Source organism: Calonectris borealis, chromosome 3, assembly GCF_964195595.1.
Source record: "Calonectris borealis chromosome 3, bCalBor7.hap1.2, whole genome shotgun sequence".
NCBI classification, from domain to species: domain Eukaryota; kingdom Metazoa; phylum Chordata; class Aves; order Procellariiformes; family Procellariidae; genus Calonectris; species Calonectris borealis.
This window is the reverse complement of record NC_134314.1, coordinates 128,052,356-128,076,160: the sequence shown is the minus strand read 5'-3', so window position 1 is coordinate 128,076,160 and position 23,805 is coordinate 128,052,356.

Here is a 23,805-nt window from a genome sequence, read left to right as displayed (position 1 = left end):
TAATGTGGAGAGGACCAAGGTTAAAAACGGCTCTTCCTTAAAGCTGATTTATTTTCAACCAGGATGATGAATAGTTTTTTTTTAGACCTCTTAAGCATTTTATTCCACCTGGGAGTGCTGCTGCCTTTCAGAAACGGATGCCACAGGCTTGTCTCTGTCTCTGGAGGGGGAGATTGGCCTCTCCCCAGTGCCCTTTCCAACAACCTTGGGGCTGCAACCCCTGGAAAGCTCTGTGGAAGCCACCGTTATGTCCTCCAAAACTAGCAAATACTGCACTTTTGAGCATTCACACTGCAAAAACGTCCCCACCTGCTTACCCATAACCTCAGAGCACCTCTTGTACTCACAAAGTTGAGCATACACTTACGCTTAGCACAGGTGTGTTGTGCAGGGCTGAGACCAGCCCAAATCTTTAATATTGCAAAGCCCCCTTTAATATTGCAAAGAAAAAGCACGGCCTGTGGAGGACAGGAAATGCAAATAAAAGTCGGAGAAACCTGAGGAAGAAGCATCTCATCTGGCAAATGGGAAAAAGGGAGGAAAAAAGAAAAAAAGGAAGAGAAACACAATATGTCACGCAGGAGAGCTAGTTGCCTTCTCTAACATGGTGCTGGATGGTGAGAAATAACTGGATGATAAAAAAAAGCAGGGAAAAAGTAAGCTTTAGGAAGGGCTGTACTTTATTATTCCACTGCCCCAAGAGAGCCACAGTCTTTCATGGGTCACCTCAGCCTGAACCCAAACCAAACACAGCGACAGTAAATTACCCCAACAGGTACCAAATGTCTTCATCCAGGCTGCAGAACAGGGAGCAGCAAACATAACAGCGAGGTACTCAGCGGGTAAGCGACGGCTTGCCCACTTAGGCATCCAAAGTGGGCATTTTGATGTCACTTACTGATTTTTTAAAAATTCTTAAACAAAATTTCCTACAGGATGGAGGCCCAAATCACAATAATTTTAATATTCCCATAATATTTCAGCAAATGCCTACATCCCCGCAGGACGGTACCCGAAGGGACATCGCTGGGGCTGCTGCTGCCCGGGAGGCCGTTCCCAGCAGCTCCAGCCTTACTGTCCCCGTGGGGCTGACGGAGAATTTGGGAGCCAGATCACCCAAAGGAGTCGGCAGCAAACCCACCCCCCCGAGCCCCAGGGGAAACTGTAATTACACCCCATTAAAACGCCTTGCTCTATGCCTCAATTTTCAAGCCCAGCTCTCCTCGCTGGGGCTGTTTGAGTTTCTCTTGAGATTACTTTGTTTTTTCACAGTTCAGTCAAGGGACAAACCATTTCTGAGAACAAAGCAATGAGGTGCAAGTATTAAATTTGTTTAAAAAAAAAAAACAAACAAAACCAGGTTTAGAAGGCTTCAGACACATTCCCTGCTCGACACCGAGGCACGCAAATGGTCTTAGCAGAAGTGAGACGCTGGGTGAGGTGTCCTCCAAAATTCCCCTGGGTACAGTCAAGTTGCAAGCCAAAAACATCATTGCCATCCATGATTTTCAACAAATAATTGGACCAGCAACACTTTTCAAAGCCTCCCCAGCAAAGCAGCTGAACATCTCCTGGAGACTGGGGAGTGGACTCAGTCCGGCTCCATGGGTGATTTTGGTCACAGAAATCGCAACGCCTCGATATTGGTAACACCAATGCATTAAATCGGTTTGGGCAGATTTCTAAATGAAGATACTCTTACTCCAAGTCTTACCGTAATGCCGGTGTCCCAGGCTGCTCCATTAAGGTAATTAAGCCATTTTAAATTAAAAGCACTGCCAGTGCCCAAATTTCTTTCTTTTTTTTTAAAATTCTGTTTAGTACCCTGCCAGAAAAGTGTGCTTCAGGAGCCACGCCAAGTAAATCTGCTGAAGTATCAGGTTCTTGGGAAGCAAAAGAGGGCAGCAAAGGATAAACGTGAGCATCTCCAACACTGCCAGAGCAGGAAAGCTCAGAGAGTTCTTACTAAGGCCAGAAAAGGGACTCTAGGGCAGAAATTCCGGACAATTTGCCCAGCTGGGTTGTTGCTTACGCATGGAGGAGGAAAGGGGGTGCCATGGATGGAATACTACGCTTGGGTACCGCCCTGCCTGTCAGACGGGCGGCAGCACGTCCCCCTCTCACTAGACTTTTGGGAGGGAAAATGCGTTGAAAGACAAAGGTGCCTGGGGCCGTCAGCCATGAGGAGCGTGTGAAATAACTTGGAACGTACAAAGGGTGCTGCCCAGCGGGTACTACGGCATCACGTACCACTCCTGCGTTACTGATTTGAATAACACAGAGTGCTAAAACTTCAAAATTCAGAGAAGGGGAAGCAGGCAAGGATCAAACATCATTGCAAACATTCCTCTCTCCTAATAAACCTCCTAGCTCTCCCATCTCTCCAGCAGACAGAACAATGGTCTTTCCCATCCATCCCTATTTGATTTGCATTTTACTTTCCCGTTCTGCTCATGCCAGTTGTGTTTATTGTCTCAAACCATGCACAAGCTCCTGAAAATTGTCTTTACAGCGACTTTTATTAGGAAATGAAGCATGAATGCAGAACGACAAACTGCAATCAAGCTTGAAAAAAATCTCTAAGTGATCTTGTTGAATTGATTTTCACAACAGGATGCAAACAGTTTTGACAGGAGACGTTTTCTCATTAACTTAACATTAATACAGATCACTGCACTGTCATTGCCATCTCCCTTTTGAACAATGCAAGAGCGAGGAGAGGCTAAGGAGACTCGAATACCTTGGGGGACCTGTATTTGCCATAAAAAGTCAAAATGACCAACAAGAAACACCCCCGAATATTTTTATCCATGTTATAATCTACAAGTCCCACAAGGCGTTGTGGGCACTCAGCCACAGAAGAAGGACGCTGGGCATCACGAGAACGGACGCTGTCGTGGTACCTCCACGTCCACGTGGAGCGGGGCTGTTCACTCTAAACCCTCTAGCAGCACAGATGGCTTGCTGTGATGTTCGACTCTACTCAAGAGCTGAAAATGAGCCGCTTACATTATCCACGCTTCCATATGCCCCCTCTTCCTCATCTGAGGGAAAGAGACGATGAATGCACTTACCCCAGCGGACCATTCTTCTGGTTGCAGGATCCCAATGCAGTTATGGACCACCAAACGCGGGGCAATTGCTACGAGGTTCTGCTCGTCACGAGGACAGGAGACCCTCACGAGTAAGCAATGCCCTGAAGATGTTCGCAAGTACCTCCGACTCACAGACAGGCTGGAGTCAGCACGAGGACTTCCACGGCTCAAACAGGTTTGGGATCACAAAAGTGTGCATTCTTCTCCTTCCTTTATCAATTCTCTATTGTATTCTTACTACGTCTTACAATGCGGCGCAGCCTGGGACTGCACCTCAAAACGCCTACACTTCTGCCGCAGACACCATCACGTAAGTAAGTTCCCTCCATCTTTTTCTTTTCTTCGGTGTGGGAATTACCACACATTAAACGTGTTCAAAGGCTGATCTCAGCCAATGCCTTGAACTGTAACCATAACACAAGTGATAAAATATAGATGGCAATGGTGGTGTGTTCAGAAACATTCAGACCTTGCCCACCTAGCCTATCTAGAGTTTTTGATAGGTTTTTTCCTCTCACTTTTAAGCTGCGTTTTGCCTGCTTTCATGAGTAAAATATACATGTAATTCATTAAAATAAAATTCCAGTGTGCAAGATCAACACGGAAATGACACGAAACTATGTTAAATGTTCATATACCCCACAGAGCTGGGTGGATTAGGAGAAGGCTAGCAAAAATAGAACGACACCAAAACACTCATGCAAACAGCTCCCAGGAGGAGCCAAGCAGGATAAGAAAGGCTAGGAAAATAAAACGAGGCATTCCTCGCACGGATTTCAACACTGGGGGTTAAGCTGAGTTGAGTTCTGCCTTCCACCCCCATTCCTGCGCCGAGCAGGGAACTATATCGATTAATCTTAAACGAGGAAGTGAAATGCAAACAAGAAATGTGCTGTTTTGGGGGCTGATCCAAACTCTTGAAACCGAGACTGCGTTTCTCATCTAATTCCACAGGCTATGGGGCGAGCCCTGGCTGGGCATTTTCAAGGTACAGAATAGCAACTCATACCTCCAGAGAGCACCCACATTTTGTCCTCAACTCAAGACAGGTCACTCCAGAGCGATACCACCGTAACTCTGAGCAGAATTGCCCTGTGTCTCCATTCCCGCGTCTCCAAATAGTACATAGCCAAGATTTTATCTAAAAATGCACATTTAAACATTTCGCAAGGAAAAATAAAATATTATTTGAGTCGCTTTGCTTTTAGATGAAGCTTGACCATAAGATGAGTGGACGCGTGACCGCAAAGATGCTGTGCTCCTATTTATGTCCCGAGTTTTACATCCAGAAGCTCAGAGTGCCTCACAAATCCCTTCCAGTTAGGAGCAATGCTGCAGTGCCTGACCATTGCAGAAAAGAACATGGAAACAGGAGGGCTGCTGGGCAAAGGCCAGGCCGACGGTGATTTGCTCTGGATGTCCACATCCCATGGTACCAGCTGCAACGCACAGCTTGCAGACATGCTATTCCTCCGCCTCATTGCCCCCTCGGTGCAGCCAGAGGCTTTCCTACCTCCCAGCTGCAAAGGAAAGTAAATACTTGAGATGCCAGAAGGGATGAAGGAACAGCAGAACGTGCCTGTAGGTGTTGCTCAGCCCAGTAAGGCGCATTTTGGACAAGTGGGACGTGACATCAGCTCTCAAGGTTAGTGGATTAAATTTGCTCTGCAACTCCCAAATAATCAGAATTTTTGCAGCTAGAGCAGCAGCGGTGGGAGAACACGAGAACGTGATTTTGGGGTGGAGGGGGGCTAAAGGAGATTCTCAGCTGGTTTAAATCCAGCCCTGATGGACTTTTTCTGACTTTCACCAAAGTACTCAGTCTTTTATCCGGTAATACAAGCCTAAACCTGATGCTTTTATCTGGCAATTCCCCATTTCAGCTAAACCCAGAGAAAGCAGAGGCATTCACCCATGGGCTTCATTCCCTCCTGTTTACCAGGCAACATATTTACTCGTGTACCGGGGGAAGGGATGTTGCTGCCGAAGCGATCGGCGCACGGCGCAGAGGGGTCTGACGCTGGGAGCCCGTGCGTACTTCCCAAAGCCTCAGCGTACTCCTTCGGATCCCTCTGCCGATGCAAACCCTGTCACAGCTGACAGACCGATGCTCCAGACGAAGAAACAGCACAGACACCATGGAAAGAAGGAGATGCTTCCTCCCAACCAACCCTCTTCAGCCTTTGCTTTACAATTCACCTCCCTTTCCAGAGTAACAAAGCCCAGGGTCTCATGCTCCCCACAGAGGAGGAGGAGGAGGAGGTCTTTTTCAAGCTCTTTGACAATTTTCAGCTCTCTTCTCTGAACCCTGTCCAGAGGAGCTGAGATTTCACAGAAGATGCTCCATATCATTATTTCAGATAAAGTTATGTGCTCACAATATTTCTCCTTTTCATTTCTCCTGCATCTTAATGGGATTTTTTCCCCCCTATTTTCTTGCTTGTCTTAATCAGATGCCAAGTAATGTGAAATAATGGCTGCATTCACGAGAACACAGCCAGCTCTTGAAGAGCCCAGTGTTTCAAGAGAAAGTGTCCAGCAGAAGGAGAAGCAGCCACGGTGCAAATACCCCTGGAGAGACCAGCTTTGGCCCCGCCGAGGGGCTGATGAGCTGGGCAAGAGCGGCCCCAGAGGCACATCAGCACGGTTAAACGGGGCAGGGACCCTCCACGATCTCCCCAGGCACCAGATGCCACCTCTGCATGACTGATACAGCTGAAAGGCTGTGGCCAACATTTTGCTTTTTGCAAAGATAATTCACCATGTTTTACTTCTTGCTGCTTTAAAGCATCCTGAGCTCACCATCTGGGACTGCAATGGAAAGAAAAGGAACAGAGTTGGCATTGCCCTGGAAAGCTAAACACCTTCTCACCTCCCTGGTATGTTTTAAAATTACAGTCTGATCATGATTTGTTATTTCTATTTCTTCCGTTGGTAGCAAATAAAGCAAAAACATAACTGATCTGGAGCAATAATACACAAAGCTCAGGCTCTAGCAATTTCCTCCAAATTCATTACTATGCCAGGGCAGCTGAAGGAGGCAGAAAGGGCTCTGAAACAGGCTGACTGAGATTCCTAAAGCATTTGATCATGAAACGAAATGAAAATACAATCATAGGGGAAAAAACCAGCTTATTACCAGAAGATCCTTGCTGAATGCATTCTTTTAAGAAAAATTTAGAAAGCTGTTTTTCCCTTCGAGAACAGTAGACTCTACAATTTTACCTTAGTAAACAAAGCACACGTTCACATTGCTTCCGACCAACCAGTTGGACTAGTAACGATTTTAATGAAGTCACTTTGTAGATGCGAATATACTTATTTACAAGATGACCAAAAGGACGTACGGGCAGAAACTCTGCAGGTGCAATGAAGCTGTGTCAGTTCACACCTGCTAAGGATCCCATCCCACCCCATCCCACCCAAAGCCCCAGGAGAAGGGGAAGAGATGGGCATCGCCTGGCAGCGCCCACCGCTCACTGCAAACCCGCTGCTTCAAAAATCTTTAAGGAAGCACGTCCCCATACGCACACGATAGGGATGCTTGGAAAGCAGCAGGCAGCTACCACGGCTTCCCCGGGGCCGAGGTGTCCCCGTGGGGCTGGGGACCTTGCTGCCCTCCTGGGGACAGCTCCTTCTCCAGGACCTCCCCGGGGGAGCGGGTCTCCAACCTCGGCCAGATGCTGCTCCTGGAGCCAGTCTCCCTTTTATCCAAAGTTGATTTTTTTCCTGTGGAATTGGATGGAAAATTCCACCCAACGCACTCAGAGAAAAAGCCGAGAGAAAACCCCTCCTGCGGGGAAACAGAGCGTTTTACAGTGATCAGAAATGCCGAAGCAAAACAGTTCAGTCTCTCCGAAATTAATTCTGTTTTGGGGAGGAAGAGACTTTCCATTTGGCAAATGGGCGCAATGGTTTGACTTCTTGTCCCAAAAAAGAACACCACCAAAAAATAACGTAAAAAGAAAGAAACTGGTATTTCCCATCAGCTGGCAACTCCATTTTTCACCCTGCTCCTCCCCAAGCCCCAACTCTCTTCGCTCGGATGGAGACACCACTTTCAGCCTTGAAGCTCCGAGCCACGGGGCAGGGAGCAGCGCGGGGACCCACCGTCACGCCTGGCCGGAGATGCTCCATTTTTCCCCCCGATAATATTTCAGGGCGCTTTTTCATCCAGACTGCCCCAAAGCCCCCCCCGCCCTCGGACGCTGCCCGCCTGGCAGCCAGGGCTCGTAACGAGCAGCGCCGGCACATCTCGCAGAATGCTGTCATTAAAAGTAGCTGCAGCACAGAGAGCCTGTTTAAAATTAATACAAAATTATAACCCTCCCGAGGGAGGATCAAATTTATTAAATTAGCCAGTTACTGCATGAAAAAGGGGCAGGAGGGTTTTTTTTGTTGTTGTTTCTTGTTTTGTTTTCAAATCTTTGAAAGAAGCTGGAAATCTAAGGAAACACGCTGAAGTTTTTTTTAAGAAACTTTCTGCCCTATTCGAAGAAATTCATCTGGACTGCCAGGTTGCAGCCTACTGCAAATTAAATGATGGGTAAAGATCTCGGTAATGGAAGCAAAAATAGACGTTGAAGGTAACTATTCACCTCAAGACCTGTCATAAGAATACACTTCACGATCTTAAAGAGAAGTCCGCACTTAACACTGAAATAGGGGCAGATTAAGGTACCCATATGATTAAAATAAGCAAATATCTTATTTTTTCTGTATTTCTTTGTCCTTCGTCAGAGTGCCTCTACCCATCGTGAGTGGACCCACTCCCGTGCCAGCGCCTGCAGTTTTCCCTGGCACAACACGTACGGTCAACCAAAACCATCCCGGGATCAGGGTCTTCTGCAAAGGGCTTTGGGGCTTCTGGCAAAGCTCCTGGCATCGATAAAATAATTGATGTTAGTTACAATTATATCACTTATTGTTATAGACCAATATCTTCATCACAACACAATCGCTGAATGTTGCTTTAAGGCTAAATTTATGGGCCAAAGCAAAGTCACTTGAAATCAGCAGGAAACCCTGAGAAACGTACGCACTGTGAAACATTAACTCTATTTTATTAGTGGCTTACGTTTTTACTGCTGTGATGCTTGGCATTTTTGCATCAGCTTAATATTTTAAGAAATCCCCACCACCAGTAGTAAAGGAGTCATTTTTCTTCCTCCTCCTCCCTCGCTGTGACAATAAAAATGATTAGTGCAGACAAAGTCCACAGAAAGGATCCCAACGCCAAGCCCGGCTCAGAGCTGCAAAAACACCCAATAATTGATTTTTAGCATCTGCAGTAACTGGTTCCATATGTGCCACTGTCAACCGCGAGGCCGCGATTAGCCCGATGCACCCGCGAGCCGGGCACTGGAGCGAGCGGGCTGCAAGCTTTGCAAGCGAGCGCCGGATTTATGCTCTTGCCAGTTTATCCATTGGGATCTAAATTGCTGTTCTCGGTTCTGCTCACATGCTCATTGTTTTTCCCCTTCACTCTCCAAAGCATACGATCCATAGGCACAGGATTGCCTCCTAAGACTCCAGCAATACTTAAACACTTATGCATGTAGTATAAACTACCACACTTCTGTATCTCCCCATACATCTGCCTTTGGGCACGTCCTCTCCTGTCCCTCCAACGGCCTTTCGTAGAGAGACAACTCCTCTACTGCACTTAATATGTCTTTTTCTGGGCCAACCATGCATCTAGGTCTGGAGGCGGTAAAAAGACATTCTGGCACGATGCTCTTGCAGCTCCAGGCTTTTTCTTGGAGAACTTCAGCGAAAAATCAATGAGCTTCTCATTTAATCTTCACTCGGGTTCTTTTCCTCCATTTAAACGCCAGCTGTCATACTGACACACAAGGGAAATAATACGAAGTTGAACTAGAGATAGGTTTTGCTACTCCAAAAGCAGTTGCCATGAAAAGGGAAGACCCTTTCCCCCGGGTCAGCCCCTCGCAGGTCCAGGAAGCCAGCTGAAATGGTTTCTTAAGCGGATCCAGGAGATCACACGGATCTAGAGGCTGCCAAACCAAATATTGCTCTAAAACCCACACTACTTCACCGGACCCAAAGCACAAGCATCCCTCCGCAGACCAGTTCTCACACCACGATGTCTCCTGCATCGCATGCTAAATACGTGTCAGGGCACCGAAACAAACGCTTCCAACGTTAAATAATTCTGCAGAGCACCTCGAACGGTGGGGTGTCCCTGTGAAAGCGCCGGCTGCCCGAGCCCCGTAACTGCAAAAGAAATGTTTTCAAAGCCAGCCAAGCCCCTGCATTTCCAGGTGCTGTTACCCAGCCTCCGGAGAGCCAATATATCCACTTCTCAGCTAGCTGGGAGCTGACCTTCCAAAAGTCATTTCGGTAACAAACTGGGATGTTAATAGTTTCGCCAATTCTGAGCTGAGCCCTCACTGCATTTCTCCATCACGTCTTATCTCCTACAGCTCCAGGGACAGCAACCGGTCTTCTCTCTGACCCTTCCACCCCCCCAAAAGACACTGACGTTTGCCAAACCTACAAAGTGGCCAAAAAGAAAAAGAAAAGCCTGAAGCTTTCCAGTGAGCAGTCCTGTAACGAACATGATTCATAACAAAAATACCAGCAGAAAGTAGTAGATTTGCTTATTTCTCCCCGCGTTACTGGCAGATTTTGTAACATTATGTACTTTTGGGCTGAGGTCCAGATTAACCATGTTTAAGTGTAGGAAAATAGAGGTTCATCTCAAGATGTGTGGATGGGCAGAGGAGCAAGCCAGGTCCCCGGTCGGGGAGGAACTGTGCCGTGAGGTTCATCTACCCCCCCACGCCGCGGGACGCTGCCCAGCCGATGCAGAGCTGGGCACGTCACCGCTGCTGGGTGCCTGGGTACCCCAGGAAGGGCTTCGGGCTCCGTCCCACAGCGACAGCCCAGGAAGATGCCTTGCTGGCTCATTTTTGAGGCTACGGGTTGTCGGTTTAATTCTTCGCTCTGGGAGCGTTACCTGCTTCCAGGCAGCATCTTGCAGGAAAAAGGCTCAAAGCTCACAACGGGATTTACTCCCTTCAGTCGCGGTGGGGTGAGGAGTCCTGCATTTAACGCGGAGGAACAGGGATGGAAGTTGGGTGTTACAACCAGGAAAGAAAGCCCTGAGGAAACAAACTCACTCCCTTGTATAGCCTCTAGGAAAACAGAAATAATACAAATGTGTTTGTTTTGTCCTGCTTACAGGGTGTAAAAGCTGCTTGAGCAGAAATGCAGCAGTCAGGCACTTTTGCTGGAGCCCAGCTCTAGTACTGTCAGCCCCAGGAGTTAAAAAATCATGAGCTAGATCCAAAGAAAATAGAAGACAAGCTCAGAAACCAGGCAAATAATAATAAGAAAAATAATAAATCCTGGGCTCTTTTCACTCTCCTTCCCATTTTTGACTCCGGATCTTTTCAAGCTTTCCTCTACAGCTACAAAGCCTAGGGGCTTTCATTCGTTAAACACACCGTTGTGTGTAATAACACGACTCAAAAGCCAGGGCTTTAAAAAAAAATACACCCAACTGTGTCAAGGCACTTGCTAAAGTCACAAAAGCTTGGATTGCGGCATTCCTGAGAGCGCTCGGGCACGGGAATGATTGTGTGCATGTATTTAAGCGTGGGTTATTTTTAATAGGGTTAGTGCACTGGTGTGCACTGGTGTGCACTGGTTTGGTTAAGCCCACTCCCCTGAAATAGCACCACTAACGTTAGCGATGCTCCCGCAGACACGGGGCAGGGGTCTCCGCGGGACACTACGGTATGTCCTCGTGTCCCTGTCCCACAGCGGTGACGGAGGGGTCTCCTGGGTGGTGCCTCAGGCGGGGACCCAGCGCACGGGGGGGCAGTTCTCGGCTCCTGGCTTGCTCTGGGACAAGCCTCTTAAGCCCCTTCAGCCCCTCGGTTTCTACACCTGCAGCACCAAATGGAAATCTGAGCCTTCGAAACACGTGTTATGGCACATCGTGCGCTTCTTGGTCACCGCGGTGCGAAATAATAAGGTGGAAGGAATGTGAAAATGAGTTATTGCCCTGCGAGCGCCTTTTGTTACACAGCTCTTTGGCATCGCGTCCGTCTGCGTCGGGACGCAGTGAAGCGCAGGGGGGTGAGGCGGTGCTGGGGGCTGTGCTGGGACACTCCGCCACCGGCACACGGGCACAGGCTCTTCTCTGCCTCCGCTGTTGCTCTTGGCTCTGAAGTTTCACCTTCCCTCTAAGCAACACCTGCTTCCCAGTAACGTGCAAATACCTTGGCACGTGCCTTCCCGACAGTGTTTTGGAGCAGATATTCATCAACGCCGAGAGCTGCTGTCCTGGTAGCCAGCGAAAACTTTCTGTACCATTTGGCACTCGTATTCCACAGCTGCGCTCTCAGTGGCAGCTTTCCACCCGGGTTTCATCCGACTGCATTACTGTTGGACCGGGTTACATCTTTCCAGCTCAGGCTTAATGCCATTAAAAGAGCCTTAATGACTTGGAGAGGCAGCAGAGTTGCAAACGATGTCAGGACTTTGGGGAGCAAAACGCAGGGAGGTAAAAGCTCCAGCGGTTGCTCACCCCGTGTCCCCTGGCGCCCACACCATCCGAGCTGTTGAGCTGAAAGGTTTCCAGAGCAGGGCTGCTCCCAGCGCCCTTCGCCCTGCCATGGACTTCAGGAGGCAGGATACAAACTATCCTGCGCACCTCTGAGATACCCAAATCCTCGGAGACAATCCATAAATTACACTACCTCTGCAAGAGCATCAGTCTTATCCATCACCATCTTCCTCGCCCTTGCTCCAGGTGTCTTTTCCAGGGCTGGATTAGGGAGTAGCCTGTGCTAGCCCATGCCTTTTTATCAAGCCACCAACCCCTGACAAGTCCAGATTGGAGATTCAGAGGTTTCCCTCTTCTCTGCTTCATGCCAAGTCCAATGTATAGTGGTTCATTCCTAAGCCTGTGTGCTCCGGGATTAATTGTTAGCCAAAAAGGGGGACGTAGCTGCAGCCCCCTGCACTGGAAGATGCCTCGTGCATTGAGAGTCAGATGTCCCGGTGGAAAAGGCTGGAGCCGGGATCGAATTTGCTGCCTGCCGCTCCCACGTCGTAGCACTGGAATGGGATACCCCTGCAGGCCACCCCCGTCCCCGTACAGACCCCGAACAAGAACAGCATCCTGCAGTTTTGGGGGGGGTGCCAGGACAGGAGCATCCCAGCCAAAGCTGATGGGGCAGTGCTGTTTTCCTCGTCACCGCAACGCGTACCAACTCCGGCCATGGCATCAGCTGGAGTAAACTCCCTGCCTTAGGGAAGCTCTTGAAAACCCTCATCTAAGGCAAACGCACAGCTTTGCTTGACTAGGACCTGGACACATTGAGGTTGGGCTGATTCAGCACCTCCTTGGACAGCCCTGCTCGGCATCTCACCAGCTCCTCCTGCTGAAGGCAGCGTGGCCGAAGCAGGCGCCGCGGGAGCGCAGGGAAAGCGGTCCCTGCAGCGGGGCAGCCCCGGCCGCTGGGGAAATAACTTACTGCCCCGGGCAAACCTGGGAGACCCTGCGTCACAGCCGGGGCGCAGAGGCTTCTTCCTGCATTAAAACTGTGAGTTGGGAACAGATCCTAGTGACGCTACAAAATTCAAGTCATAAACTGCTTGGTTTTCTTTTTTTAATTCCCATGAACATTTTGCCCTGCCGGTTATGCAAACGCTCAGCCCTCCCTCTCCTTCTGAGCCCGTGCATTTGTGCTATAATCTTTTTAACCCCGTGCAGGACAGCAGTTTGCCGAGGAAGGGGATCTGTACTGAATCTAGAGAAACCACACGATACCCCTCCGACAAGTTAAAGATCAAAGGCTACATTCATCCCCGGCCTCTCAGATATTCAGCAGGTACCGCGCCGCGTGCCGAACGCGGGAGGAGATGGGTTTACAAGGGAAAGAACAAAATCCGGGCAACAACTTAAGGCATCACTCAGCTCCAATGAGGTTTCGTGGCAGGAGCAGACATGTCCGAGACCGCGGACGGTGCTTGCCGGCTAGATAACACGGTCGAGATGGAAGAGAGACATTCTTACATCTGCCAGAAGGAACGACATGAGAAAACAACTGCGACATAAAAGACCTCATGAAGCGGATGACATTTGGGCCAAAATAAGTTTAAGATGAGGCGTTACTTTGAGCCGTTCCTTGGGTTTTTTTTATCTGCTACTAAATATTTTGTCATTGGGCAATTTTTGGCTCTGTTCCCCATCATTGTCTAGTTGCTGTGTTTTCAGTTAAGGGGATTCGCCTGCGAGCAGCCGCAGAAAAGGGAACAGTGCACCAGTATGACTGCAAATGGCTCTTGACCTCAGCACAGTCCAAGGAGTCTTTAAGCTACAAAAAAAGCAATTTTAAAGAAAAAAAAAAAGAAATCTGTTTTCTTATGGACACAAGCTACATCATTTTTTCTGCGCGTTGCCTCCTCTCCCTCTCTTTCCTTTGAACCTTTCCCTTTTTGGTCATAAAAAGGCAGAGGAAATAACACTAAACCGAGAAGGTTTTGTTTTCAAATCCAAAGTTTTCTAGCAACCACTCAGATAAGTCTGGCATCTCAAACCTCTTTCTTTTTTAAGTCACTGATATCATTTTGTCTTTACACTTTTAAAATTCATTTAAAAAAGCCCCAAAATCACAATTTTTAAAATCATCACATCCAGGCCAATGTTTTTTCCAGAGCCACAACTATTTGGCTTTCGGAAGGACCTTTCAAGGTCAAGCCTGGTGAAAAGCAGGCGCTAGGACGCAGAGGTAACCCACAGACCAGCAGCTTACCTGGCCAAAAAGCAGTAGGCAGGTTTTTTCCTAGGGAAGACAGAAGATGCTCCTGGTTAAAAGCAGCGAGAGATGAAAAGAAAATACCAAGACACTCTGCCTCGATCAAAGTCTTATCTCCTATTTTATCCTACGGTGACTCTTATAGACCTCAAACAGAACAACCCACAGCATCGTTGTGTACGGACATTGTTGCCATCTCTATTTTTGTTTGCAACTTGAACGCAGAAACCCAGCCCCAAAATCCAGCCTCATTCTGGTGAGCCTCTCTGGGTTAGGACAAGGGTCGCTTCGCTTTTAATCGAGATCTGAAAATGAGTGTTTGCCTAACGACTGCCTGTTGCAACACCTGCCATTTGCCGAAATAACTAGCCCAACTTTCCGAATCGCTAGCAAATTCAGGCCCCTACCTCGAACACCTTCTGTGAGGTGAAGAAAGTAAGTTTTTGGTATTTGGTGGAATTCCAAAAACACGCTGCAAAGTACACTAGGAGTCTAGATCTGAAGCTATGTGCTTTCCCCAATTTCTTTCTTATTCCTGTTGTAAAATAATACAGCCTTCCAATTACGACCACGGCAGCGTCGGCGGGGCTCAGCGTCATCACGGGAGCTTTGCTCCCACCACGGGCCACCACGATTGCCCGTCACGGGAGAGCGCCGAGGTCCTCTCCTCCGCTCCAAACGGTGACCCACCCCCTACAACGTCTTTTCCCACATCTTACAGAAATCTTCAAGGGCCAAATGTCAGCTGGTGGGAACCGGCCCACCCCCATCGACTCCAGTGGGGAACCACTGATTTACACCGGCCGAGGAAGAGATGCTACCGCGCAATCATCATTAAATCACATCGTTCAGAACCAAACTCCAGTCGCCGAGGGCCAGGCTAAATGAAAACTGTCTGGCTCTTACACAAAACCGCACAAGCCCCGGAAAATCAATTTTCTGGGGTTTGTGTAATTTTCCACAGGACAGAAGAGAGAGGCTTTATTCCATCTGGCCTTTAGAGGAAGGTTAGGGACTCAACAAGAAAGAATTCAATTGACCTGAAAACAGAAAACAACAAATCTCAAACAGTGAGACAGAACGTGGATTTCTTGACTGGTTTTTAGCAGAAACGCTGTAAGAAAAATCCCAAACCCTGAGTCGAGAAGACATCCACGCTCCTCCCTCCCATTTAGTAACTTCTCATCCCCAAAATCTGACTTTTTTCTTCCTTTACGCAGTTAAGAAGTACTTTGCTCGTCAAGAGGTTACTCCTGAACACAGCTGGAGTCTCTGAACGCTTCGGTTTCCCACCGGATTTTGCGTGTGAGAAGATGAAGCAGAAATAGGGAGGGGGAAGAAAGCCAAGGGCTCGGCGGAGACCCGTCGCGCGCAGCCCGGAGCACGGGGGACGCCACCACGGGGCTGATTTACACCCACCCCGCACCTGGAGCAATGCACTTAACCAGAGAGCGAAGGAAAACGCTCCCTGCCCACCCTCCCCACTCCGCTGCCGAGTGCCAGCCCGCAGCCAGGAAAGCCAGCGCGGGCCGGGAGCACGGTAAATCAGCAGCCTAGGGCAAGGCAAAGCGCGGCGGGTTTACCCTCCTCGGTCTAACACCTGAGATTTCCAAAGCCCAGAATAAAAACAAAGCTACCATCCGACTGCCAGAAGCAGGGGGCTGGCCCTTCAGCGGATATAAATCAGTTTATTCTGATTACACCAGTCAAGAATCCAGCCGCTGAGTTGTTTGGGGGTTTTTTTTTCCCCTCTCCTTATTTTTGCAGCAGAGTGTGCTCGCCCTCTGGAATGAAAAACAAAGCCCAATGTGCCATGACGGAGGCTTCTAGGCATTACCGCAACGCGAATAATAAATACTGGGAATAACCCCCCCCGGGGTGGGATCCCTCCCCTTGGATCCCCGTCGGAGGGCGGCAGCGCAGTCCCCTATTCTGCGTGCCAGACCGGTTAGCAGGGAAAAGCCCGAGACCACCTTCCCCACACCTAAGCCCAGCTCAGAGCTGCAGAAACACGGCAGGAAGGTGCCCATGCAGCCTACAACAGCAGCGGCATTTACACCCCCTTCACGCGGGGAATAATCCCGAGGGGCTGAGCGTAAGGATAATGCCGTTGTAGGAAAGTGAGCAATTCCATCCCAAACCAGAGGCTGGAAACAAATGGGCTCAGAGAGACGAGGTTAAATCGTGGTGGTTTCCAGCAAGGGAAGCAGCGGCGAGGATAGCTAATTGTATGTTCCCGAGAGCGACTTGATGCGTGCGTGCCCACAAAAGCTTTGGAAACACGTTACGCAGCACGTAACTTTATATGAGATAAACTTAGACTTAACAGCCACAAAAAAAAAGAAAGTGATTGCCTTTTTTTTTTTTTTTTTCAGTATTTTGTTTCTGCGGAGCCGGCTAGAAATTGAGACTACGTCCTCGGTGCTGGGAGAGCACAAAGCAGCGAGGAAGCTGTAAATCTAACAGTACCTTCCCGCATGGAAGGATTTGCTCCGAAGACGCAGAACGCTGCGATGCAGCAGAGCTACCCCCGGGCAGCACCGCGGGAGCCGCGCTGCTCTCCGCATCCTTCCCCTGCCCGCACCCAACCAGCGGAGAAAAACCGCAAACGGTGACAGGGGAGTTACAAAAACGTGCCTCTGTGGGCACAACCAGCCAAGTCCGATCTACGGGCATTTATCCCAGGAAAGAGCAAAGCCCGGGAAGCCCGGCTCCGGCACGGCAGGGTGGATGACGCACACCCGCAGCAGAAGAGCTCTGGCTCCTGCCAGCATCCAGCCAGCAGCCGAGGGACAAGGAGAGGAAAGGTCCTTCCCCGGCGGGGTGGACGCACGGGGCGTTCCCCAGGCTACGAGCCCCCGAGCCCCATTTCCAGTATCAGCGTGGCTAAACCTTAAATCCCAGGAATGCCATTTCACCAAACTGACATCAGTTTGCACCGAAATAGTAAGAAAAATAGAATAAACCATGCTCCTATGACCACAATTTGATTTTCACTCTTCGTATTAAATATACCTTAATGTTAAACTTAGTAAAAGAGTATTTAATATTCAGTTTCCCAATTTACATTCTTTTCCTGCTGACAGCCCTTCCTCAGCTAGCGGCCCACGCCAATGTGACACCCGCTCCTTGTCAGACACAGCGTTGGTATATCTGATAATTTCCAGTTAGTAGGAGATAAATATTTGTGAGCTCAGTTGTTTGGCAAAAGGGAGTGTAGAAATCCCTGTATGTATATATAAATATATGGTTATGTGACCAATAAATTGTTTTGTCTGAAAACAGGGGGGAAAAAAAAAAAAAAAGAGATTTTTATGCTCTTAATTTTCTAAGGGAAATGTTTGGTGAGATCCGACACTTCCAGAAGAAAATCAAGTAGTCTATTAGCCAGCCCCCCCAAAAAAAAGGGTATTGACAGAAAGAAGCCCGCTGCACTTGACTAGTAAATATGTTGAAGCAGTAAACCACACCTCGACCCCCACACGCAGTACGGGATGGGCCAGTGTTTTGCTTGACACAAGCTGGGGCTGCGCCGGCTCTGCCCCGGGTCGGCCCGAGGAGCGGCTGGTGGGGTTTAAGGGACGCTGCACCCTGCGATGGACCTCAGCAAAACCGGGTTCGGCGTTATTCCAGCCCTCCATAATTGGAAATACTATGCAAAAAATAAAATATGTCAGCAGTCCCCCCCCCGCCTAGCATCTCAGAAGGCCAGAGGAGCCTTATATGCTTTCGCCCCGCAACTTAAAAGAGTTCCAAGGCCAGTGGATGTTGGGAGAGCAGCTGCTTCAAAAAGCTGCTCCGGGTAAACCTGTCAGAGCCGATGAGTAAACATAACGTGAGGGCAGCCGCTGTACCCGGGGAGGAAAGCAATTGCTTTTTCTCCAGAATAAAAGGAAGAGTTTTGCTCAGGGCAATGTGGAATATAAACGTGCAACTGTTCTGCATTAGCTGCAGCATTCTTCTTTTTACCACCCAATTTTCCCTTTCATTCTACGGCAAACAGTGGAGGTTCTCTATTGCACATTGGGGGCATCCAAACTGGAAATCATTAAAATATAGATTTCATTTATAGTGGACCTTCTGTGAGTGGAAGGAAAGATTGCCACAGCTTCCTGAGTATATGATTTAATGATGTGTTCTGCATTTTCTTAATTTTCCACATTTTAAAGGCCTCTGTTCTCTATTTGGTGGAGGAGGGATCATTCAAGAGGCACGGCAGACACAGTTGCTGGAAACGTAAAATCCAGAATGCCCACAAACAGGACTTGGATAGTTGCGGGGGAAAGAGGAGGCACTTTGTAGCTGGGTCATTTATTTTCTCATAAATGCACAAATGCCGCGAACGGTAAAGCAAAGCCTTTAGCCAGGCGCTTGGTTTGAAATGACACGATCTTTCACCAAAATCCAGGGCTAAAAGGTAGCCCTCAATAAGGGTGCAATGCTAGCTCTGCAAAGCTCCTCCGTGAGCCACTCATCGAGGTCCATGGAGGTCCCCTTCACTGCAGGACACGAAAAATCCCAATATCGGGATGAGCCTTGTGGCTGGGGGGACCGCGACAGTGACCGACAGCCAAAGGGGCAGCTCCGAGCAGTGTTGTGGGGCCCCCCGTCACCTCGGTGCTAACGCTCTGCACGGGAGGTAACCGCAGGTTCACGGGCAGAGACGGCTTGAACACGCGCCGTTACTCCCAGGATTTACTCTCCAAAAGAAATACTGGATTACGCTATACATTACAGACCCATCGTTCAGATATAGGGCTAGAAATCTTGTACAGATTTTCATTTCCATGTGAGCTGAGAGCACGGTGGTTGGCTTGGTTTTTGTTGTTTTTTTTTTTTTTTAAAAACAAATAGTTGAAAAATACAGAGAGAAAAAATGCTATCGTTTAAATAATATATATAAAACAGGAATGAGCTGTGCAGAGTGCATGTCTGTTATGTATAACTTAAATTTATACCCATGGCAGAATGAAATCATCACTTAAAATAAAGTCAAATGTCCATTTTTCAGATTTAATTAAGACATCATTTTGATGGAGGCTAAGCTAACATAAACAAGCCCAGAAAGGCAATATGAAGAATGAACTGCATATAAAACCTGGAGCTCGTTTGTATGCCTGAGCTGCATGACTGAAGCTGAACAGTCTAAGTGTCTTACACTGAGTTACAAGTGTTTTCTGCTGTGGTTTAACGTAAGAAAGGTAAATACAAAGAGTTATTTTTAAAAATAACTGTCAGAATGAACTCTGGGAGCCTTGCTCCCTTGTTTTTATCTCTCTTGGCTTCAGAGGACTTTATCCTGAACGTAAAGCATCCTCGATACTCTAAAGCATCTACATTGTCTGCGCAGGCAGGGAAGGTTCAGAAGACATGGGCACACATTGCATCCCTTGGAAGGGAGACCTTAAATATATCCTTTTCTATTTATAGAAAAAGCACGAAGGGAAGCCACGCAAAGCTCCTTCTCTCTCCCAGCTGAGGATCTGAAAATCCAATGGGAGGCAGGCTCGGAAAGCCATTTACACCGTGGCTTCATCAGCCTGTGGGACAATTCCCAAGTGTTGTGGTAACATGAGCAATACTAAAATCACATCATTGCCAGAAAAAAAAGGTGCAATCATCTCAACAAACACGAATGCAAAGATGTTGGAGAAGAGGCTCACCAGTGCCCCTCTGGCTATACATGCTCTGCTCGGTAAAGAGACGAACTCTGCAAATGCCGGGGTTTTGCCAGCGGGTCTGGCAGTTTCTCCTGGAGCTGTCGCACCCCCCGGGAGGACCTGGGACCTCCAGACACCCATCAACAGAGAGCGCGCATATTTGCCTATTTTGCACCGTGTACACGCAAAGGAAACGCAAAACAAAAGCACTAAAATGCTGCAAGCTGCCATTCAGGACAAAGATTTTCAAATCGTGGTTTTTCCTCTCATTCACTGGCACCTCAGGCACCGAACTGAGATGTATCGGGGCGGTTTGCCGAGCACTGCCTCTTACGGATCTGCGCTAAACGCCTGCCCCGATGTCTTCAAAGGCTCTTTTTCCTTATTTGGTTCCTTCCCAAAATCCTTAAAGGATTAATTTAAAGGTCACAAACAAATCTTATCTATTTAAAGAGGGCTTTTTGGTTCACTCACATGGACTGTTGTGAAGAATAAGAGATATTTACACCAAACTCCTCTACGGAAATAGGGAATATGCTGCGTTTTGCAGCCCCAAAACTTTACCTTCTACAATTCCCACCAGCTTGAACTTTAGTTGGAGGGGAAAAAAAAAAAAAAAAAAAAGAGGGGAGATACTCAAAGCATGCCAAATTTAGAGTTCGATCAAAAGGAAGCCCTCGAAGCCCCGGGACTGCCCCAGCGCTGCCCGCTCCCACCCCCGGCCCCCCGCGGCCGGTGGCAGGCAGGACACCTTCGCTGGAGGTGTCGGCGCAGGTTGCTGCTCCGGGTGGCTGGAAATGATTTGTGGCAGCTTTGATTCCACGTGGCTACCATACACTTAAACTATTTCCGAAATACTGAAATTACTGCCAGGCGTGGGACCCTTGCCTTCGTTTTCGGAGATGCCTGTCGTAAATAACCGATGCCTTGTATAACGGAATTCACAGGTTAGCTACCAGGCGCTCCCGTGCGCCGCAGACCCGCGAGATAGGCTGGCTGACGGGCAAACGAGAGACCAAGCAGGAATCCGAGCCATGCAGAGGTACGTTTGCTTTCCTGATAGTGCTTGTGATTATTTTCTGCATTAGCACCTACTGTTTCATCGGGAGCGTGGCTCTCCATCAGTTCCTCCCTCTCCTCCCTACTGCAAAGGATTCCTTTTGCCGTGCAGAATAATTGCACTGGTCTTCTGCAGCAGCCTCGCCCCCCAGCCCCCCCTCGGGACACTTTCTCCCTGGCACTGGCAGCACTTTCTAGACAAATCCACCTTCCCAGATAACCTCAACTATACAGGACCGCATTTCAGCCCTCCTGTTTGCTTGGGAAGCTCCATCTCACTATAAGAAAAAAATCCCACGGCTGCTTTCCTCTCCTGACGGGAGAGAGAGACCGAGGTGGGAGCGTGCATATCCAGAAACGATGGCTACGAAGCTGTTTTGGTTTGTTTTGGGATGACTTTACCGACCGAGCCACGAGCTGCGCAGCCGACGACTGGCAGCTGAGCCAGAAGCCTGGGGATGGAGAACGCCCTCACTGGGGAGCGGTACCCAGGGGCTCGGCGGGGTGGGCCTTTTCTGGAGCATGTAAAGGCCCTGAAAGAAGCTGGCATCTGCTCAGCATCACCGCAGCCTCACCTCGTGTTGCACCCATCGGTTCAGTATCTAATTTGGGGCAAGTTTAATGGGCTGGAAGACAGGCATATACTTACAGCATCTCAGCCAGGAGCTGATTGCTGCTGCCTGGGTTTCCTACATCTCTTCGGTGCGATTTTCTGTTCCCTTCCTAATAGTTTTTGCTCCATTTTCTTGAATGAGGAAAGTCAAAGAACAAGACAGGATTTCAAAAGGAATCCACAATTTGTTGAAATCCATGTTTTTCAGGACAAAGGGTTAGTTTCAACGCTTTTTTTCCCCCTGCTACAAACAACTTCTGAAAATAAAAGTGTTGATCTTACTGGATTCATTACTTTCCAAAAACATAATTTGGTTTTCAAATGATGTTCCTTTTTAGACGTAAGGTAATTACATATATTAAAAATGATAATGTGAGGTGGGCGAAGGGAGACATTTTAACCTGATCAAAACCGAGCAGTTGAAATAACCCAGAACCCCTGCTCTCCAAAACTTTTGGGTGTGCGAGCTATTTTGTAATCAATTTTTTATCCCAGTTTGGGACAAGAATAACTTTTTAATATTCAAATATTATTTCTACAGTGGAAAAAGCATTTCCTGCCTTGCATAAATAAAACATAAGCAAGCAGCCTACATTCCCGCAGGGCTGAGCCCTGGCGACTCAGGAGGAACCGGCACATCTCCGCGCTGTTCGTAGCCTTCCCCCCGGCTCCCACCCGCGTTAGGGCAGCATTGCGCGCTGCATCCAGCTTTTTTCCTGCTGTTTCTCAGGTCCCAGGGCCCTGCCCGGGTGCCCTGTTGTGATTTTGCTGAGGTGCAAGCACAGTAGCTTGTATAACCCCTGGCTTTGCAAAAAAGCAGCCTTGCAGAAATGGCAAAAGCAGCCTTCCCCCCTCCAGACACGTGCTCCTGTTTAACAGAGCCCTCCAAGCAGCTGAGCGGGCGGCAGCGCAGAGCCCGGGCGCAGTTTGGACAGGTAACGGAGGCTGGCGTGTAAAGAACTACCTTTCCCCCCATTAAACAGAAAAACCAAGGCTGCAATAAAACTAACAGCAACTTACTTTATGAAGTGCGAACCAATAAACCAGTGCCTTTAGATTACACAGGTTACTTCTCCTACAGAGGCTAATGGAGTGCAATTAGGAGAGAGATTTTGTCCCCAGCCCAGCACTCCAGTGTCACAGTAATGTTGCAATACACGCAGCTGCTGGGCAAGCCCTGTCTCCTGTGACCGAGGGGCTGTTCCAGGGAATCCATTGATGGGACGCTGGAGCCGCACAGAAGCGGCAGAGCCTGTCTTTGAGGTCCACGGCTTTAGAGAAAACCCAGTGGGGCGTTTTTAACAGATTATGGATCAGGGGCACCAGTCCAGGTACAACAGAGAGCAATAAATCTCTAAAAACCAAACATCTTTCCAGAACCCTTTTAACTTTTTTTTGTGATATGGACGTCCTCGCAGCCTGTTTGAATACCAAGCCCTCAATAAAACCTCACTTGGCTCTTGCACACCTCGTGGCAGGCAGTTCCACCGGCTAAATAATTCCTTAAGGCAATTAAGACATGCATGCACATGGGCACACGCGTGCCCATGCATGCACACGGGGGTCCCCCCGTGCATCCCGGGTCCCTGCAGCACACGCCGTGCCCGGGCACTGCCCCGGGCTCCCTCTCCCCGCGCGCTTTGCCCCGTAATTCGTTCCTGCCGTGGTAGCAACAGCAGCTTTCCCCCTCCCGGCTGCTGGCGCACACACGCGAGGCTGTTAAAACACATCTAAATAACACCCCGTGTCTGGCAGAGAAGCGGGCTTGCAGTCCATCAGCTACCACACCAGCTTCTCCCCCGGGAGCATCCCTCCCCTGCCCGCCCGAGGGGAAAGGGGGGCTTCGACACGCCAGGAACATCCCCGGGCGGGCGCAAAGGAGCCCTGGCACCGGGGTGGGTGCCAGGACCCCCCGGGGGGAGGGAGCACGCGCGCCTTTCATCGCACGCCCTCACTTCTCTGTGTTTGTTTTTCAGCACATCTCTAACAGCAAACGGGATGGCCAGTGCCTGTTCAGGGAGGGGAAAAAAGGATTGATCTAAAAAGAAGAGTCTGTCCAAATATCAAATATTAACCGGCAGTACAATTCTTAAGTGGAATAACGGCACCTTATCACCTCCTCCTCCCCCCGGCTCTGGTTTTGTTGTCATCCACTTCTAACATATTTTATCTTCTTTTCACAGTGTATTTTTCCAGTACTAAAAAACTCTGCTTTTCTAAGTCCTACCTAGAAAATTTTCGGTTACATCATTTGCACAAATATGTTGTTGTTAACATTGAAAAACCTCTTTGCTTGCAGTTGTATATTTTATTTGGCTAAAAATGTGCTCATGTCTAATACATCACATGTCCTCTGGTGATACTATTTAAGCTAGAAATTCCAAAACTCACAAATACCGAATAGCCAAATGTTCCAGAGCTGTACTCGTCTACTAAACATGTAATATATCTCCTCCTTCTCCAAACAGAAATAGATTTCTCTCTGATTTGTTTGATAAATTTGACCCAAGATTTCCATTTGGAGTTATTGGAGTTCCTACTGTTTTTCTGCGTGTTGGTGGGCCAAGCCCTAATCACCCAAA